The sequence below is a fragment of the Pantherophis guttatus genome, chromosome 1 (assembly GCF_059756535.1).
Source record: "Pantherophis guttatus breed Tessera chromosome 1, ASM5975653v1, whole genome shotgun sequence".
NCBI lineage: Eukaryota > Metazoa > Chordata > Lepidosauria > Squamata > Colubridae > Pantherophis > Pantherophis guttatus.
This window is the reverse complement of record NC_142063.1, coordinates 246,972,000-246,977,358: the sequence shown is the minus strand read 5'-3', so window position 1 is coordinate 246,977,358 and position 5,359 is coordinate 246,972,000.

The window sequence follows — 5,359 nt, the reverse complement described above, 5'->3', positions numbered from 1 at the left end:
TATTTTTATACATTTAGCAATGACTTAATAGTTTCCTTCATGGGCCAGAAATGAGATGTGGATATTTATGCAAGCAAAGGGGAAGACTGGCGTTGTCAGAGATTGCCCTGGGATAAACTATGAGGGCTGGCAAGACCCACAATTTCCACTGTATTGATCCAAGGGTCCTTTAATAGAGCTAATTCTCACGTTCTGCTAACCAAGGTTTTAAGATGAACTCCTAAGCCTGTTCTTACAGGCTGCCTTCTTTTGACTTCATTTTTTTTCCAATTTACCACAGAGGGAGCCTATGTTAATGTTTTGCTGTCTGGTATTCAAGCAGTATTTTTTCTGATCCTCCATGACACATTTTACTACAGCATACCACTGAGAATACACTACAGGTAGTCCTCGATTTACAACAGTTCATTTTGTGACCTTCAAAGTTAAAACGGCACAGAAAAAAATGACTTATGACCGTTTTTCAGTCTTACGACTGTTGGCAGCATCATCATGATCACGTGATCAAAATCAGACGCTTGGCAACTGACTCATATTTATGACACTTGCTGTGTTCCGGGATCACGTGATCTGCTTTTGTGATCTTCTGACAAGCAAAATCAGGGGGGAAGCCAGATTAATTTAACAACCATGTTACTACCTTAACAACTGCAGTGATTCAATTAACAACTGTGGCCAGACAGGTTGTAAAATTGGGGCAAAATTCATTTAACAAATGTCTCACTTAGCAACAGAAATTCTGGGCTCAATTGCGGTCGTAAATTGAGGACTACCTGTATAATATATCACTGAGAATATGGTTGGTGACTTGGTCAGGAACTTAGATCTGCCAGTATCCACTGATTCCTTTAGATGGTGGCTAATTTTTCTTAGAGTGATTTTGCTTTTGGCAAGAGTCCAGTTCTTTCAAACTGGCCTCTTCCCTGTACCAAAAGAACCATTTGTCCAGCTACCTCTACCAAACTGACAGCACATCCTCAAGCTTCTAGGACTTGAAGGGTAGGAAGAGGGAGTGGGGAAGGCTGACTTATTTTACCTCCAGATGTCTGAGCTGATCCTGATCCTGAACTTCTGTTGTTTGTCTGTGTGTGTGTGTGAAATTATCCTCCAAACAATTGTGAGATGAAGGAGAAGAGCTTCTTCCCGTCAGTTCTTGAAAGGCTACTTTTAAACATAGCTTTAGTGTTACTCCATAGAATATTTCAGAATAGTTTTATTCCATATGAAACCCAACAGTGAGCTAACTCCAGCTGATAAGAGCAAGGTTTCATAGATGGCTAAATCTGCTGGCCTAGTCCTGTCAGAATTTACCTTCTTCCCAGTCTAAGTCCACAGTAAGGAGAGCAAGTGAGTATTTTTCTCAATGGCTAATGAGATTTGGCTTTTAAAACTGGTTCTGTGTGAGTTTTGTAAGGACAGTGCCATGTCTTACCCTTGTTACCGAGGCAAAATAGAACTCTACAGTGAAGGCAGTCTCACTGATGCTAGTATGCTATTCTGCCAACTCTAGAGGGAAATGGAAACAACAAAGAAAAAACAAAGAGAAAAAACAACAAAGAAAAAAACAAGAGAGAGTTCATAAGAGAACCTTATGCCAATGAATGTGTTTTTTTTGACATTATATTGTTGGATTTTGGAAAACAAATGGGTCCACAGCTCATTGCTGGCTAAGCAATTGGCACTTGAATCAAAATGTTATTAGGTCTACATCAGAGAGAAAATAGCACTCCAAGGAGAATCTAATTCTACCGTCACACTGATAAAATGTTGAATGACCTTAAAGAAATACACATTTATCTCTTTATAATTCAGACTATAGACTTTACACTATGGGCTTCAAGACTATTATGCGACACTAATATAGAAAGAGGGAATAACCCATGATCTAAAAACTACATTTTGGGCTTTGGGGGGAATTTTCTATTCCTTAAAGCACTTCCAAATTGTGCTGCTGAAATGTTGTTCCCAAACAATTAACTTTTAGTAGCATTATTTTTTCAGCCCTGCTCATTTGAATGGCAAAATAGGTACATCAAGCCATCACTCATCTATTCCCATCTGAAGCCCATCGACACACGTCCCCCAAAGCTCAAAAAATATTGTCCCTTATAGGAATGTGGCCTACCAAACCGGATGTTGTGTTCCTCCCCCACAGGCACCAAGGCCTTCCTTGTGTGAAAGGAAATGCAGTGAAGGGGGAAGATTGTCAGACATGAGTCAAAGTCCCCATTTTTCTACTCCCCATTGGCTAGCTAGTCAGGCTGTCCATGCCCCTTCTTCATTGACCTAATCCCAGAAAGGAAGCAGTAACAGAGACACTGACATAGCAGCATGAAACTGCAGCATGGGGGATTGAGAAGTGAGTCCAGTGGATCTACTCTGGATTAGCAAGACTAGAAAATTTAGCCACTCACTGGGACTACCCTCCTGTCCCACTAGCCCAAACCAAGGATGCCCTGCTGACAGTTTTAAAGACATATTCTCATGACCAGGGATGGGTTCTAATTTTTTTTACTACCGGTTCTGTGGGCGTGGCTTATTTTGTGGGTGTGGCTTGGTGTGGGGGGTGTAATGTGACTGAGTGGGCGTGGCCAACTTTTTTTTTTTACTTTTAAAAGCATTTTTTCTACAACCTTAAGAGGTTGCAGAAAAAAATGCTTTTAGGAGTCTCTGACGATCAGGCAACTCAGCGAGGATCGCCAGAGGCTTTTAAAGGCATTTTTTTTCCTACAACCTCTTCGGCCGAAGAAGTTGGAGAAAAAACGCTTTCAGAAGCCTCTGACGATCCCAGCTGAGCCACGCGATCATCGGAGGCTTTTTTTTTTTACTTTTAAAAGCATTTTTTCGGCCGAAGATGTTGTAGAAAAAATGCTTTTAAAAGTAAAAAAAAAAAAAAGCCTCTAATGAGGTGGGCGGGATAAGCGAGTGGCAACTGGGCCAGGGACCAGTTCGGGGGCGTGGCCAGCCAATGTTATTACCGGTTCTCCGAACTACTACAAATTTTTACTACCGGTTCTTATGAACCGGTGCGAACCGGGAGCAACCCACCACTGCTCATGACACAGTATTGTAGCCTCTTCAGCCCTGTTTGTTTTCAGCTCTTTTTTTTTTTTTAATTTGATTTATATGCCGCCCTTTTCCGGAGACTCAGGGCGGCTTACAATGCGTTAAGCAATAGCCTTCATACTTTTGTATATTTATACAAAGTCAGCTTATTGCCCCCACAAACTGGGTCCTCAATTTACCTATCTTAGAAAGGATGGAAGGCTGAGTCAACCTTGAGCCTGGGGAGATTTGAACTTGCAGTAATTGCAGGCAGCTGAATGTTAATAACAGGCTATTAGTCTGCTGCGCCACGAGGCTCTTTTTGGTTTGAATGTTGTGTTTTTCCTCTTCTCCCCACACAAGCCTTGCCATACAAATATTCAGTGATGCCTCTCTAACAATATTGACACACTCAGGAGTAGAAACTGCCCAGTTCCCATTGGCCACTGAATGTTTATGTGGGTATACCCTATTCCTCCCTGCCGGTCATTTGGCACTCTCTTCCTGCCAATTTTGGCTTAGACTGGGCATTTGATTCCCACAGAAGCATTTGCTCATATAATGCTGGGTTGCTGCTTCATAGAGCACCATTCATACATTACACAAGGGCGTAAACCTAGTATTCTTTTGGAACACCGTTAGGCCTGTTTTGAATTCTGCTTCATGGTCTTTTGAAAGAGCAGCAGAACCTGTTAATGTTCTCTGTACAGAAGGTCAACTGAAATTGAGAGAGGTATAGTCTGCTAGCTGTGTGTTGTTGATTTGGACCCAAATGAGGCCATTATGTTTTCACACCTTCTTCTGACATGTAGCCATGCTATCTACTGTACAGTGTGCAGAGACCTCCGGTGAGGGAGAGGGATGGTTCTTAAGTAAGTTTGATTGATCGGTAAATAAATATAGTGAAAAAGGGGTACCCATGTTGACTACAAATGTCATTGTGTGTATTCCTCACAGCATGAGAGGCTCTTTTGAAGTCAGAAGTTCAGCTACACATATCTAAGAAATGCCCTTCCCCCAGTTCTCAGGTTATGAAATTGGCTCTAGGAAAGTTGTGTATTCGCTCTTTCCCAATATCTAGGAAAATTACACCTCCTGTTATTGAACTTTAGTTTAATGGTATTTTATGGATATTAATTTTATGTTACATTTTTAATTACACATGTTGATTTTACAGCTTTGTTTGATAGACTGTATATATTTTTTTTAATTGCTGTAAACCACCTTGATCAGAGGCAGGATATAATTTCAACAGTACATAAAATAAAACCTGAATCTGAGTTAATGAATCATATGGGGGCATAACATAACAGAATTCACAGAAATTGCCATGTTTGTGTTGAAAATTCTGGGAATGGACTTGAGGAAGGTTCAGGAAAAGAGGTTTGGCACTTAAACAATGGCTGGGTTCCCACAACAAGCTTAAGCAGGAACCACCTAACCTCCTTGGTGAGTTTTGTGAATTCAGCCTCAGATATTACGGAGCCAAAATTCAACTAAAGAATCAATGTTTTTCTTCTTCCACGTTACCTATGAAGTACAGGTAGTCCTTGACTTACGACCACAATTGAGTCCAAAATTTCTGTTGTTAAGTGAGACATTTGTTAAGTGGGTTTTGCCCCATTTTACAACCTTTCTTGCCTCAGCTGTTAAGTGAATCACTGCAGTCGATAAGTTAGTAACATGGATGTTAAGTGAATCTGGCTTCCCCATTGACTCTGCTTGTCAAAAGGGGATCACATGACCTGGGGACACAGCAACGGTCATAAATATGAACCAGTTGCTACATATCTGACTTTGGATCACATGGCCATAGGGATGCTGCAAAGGTCCAAACCAGTAGCGGGTTTCAAATCCTGTCGCTACCGGTTCGCTCGCTCGTGGGCGCTCGCTGCTTCTGTGCATGCGCAGAAGTGCCCGGGTGGGTGGGTGGAGCCTCCCGCTGCCACAGCTACAAGTTCACCCAATCGGGGCGAACCGGTAGCAACCCACCACTGGTCCAAACTGTGAAAAATGGTCGTAACTTGCATTTTTAGTGCTATTGTTATTTCGAACGGTCACTACATGAACTGTTATAAATCAAGGACTACCTGTAGTCCCGAAAGAAAACTCATTTTTCCAGCAGAAAATTTAGAGCCGCAGCAAGAGCAGGCGGCCCTCAGTCCACGGAACAGATTACCCACCTGCCCTGAAAACGGATTCGCCGATCCCCCTCAAAAAGAAGCGGCGGACGGGGGGGGGGGGACGGACACGCCAACGCGCTCGTGCAGCAGCGAACCCCCTCCTCCCATTCTCACGTTTATCTTCCTAGCCC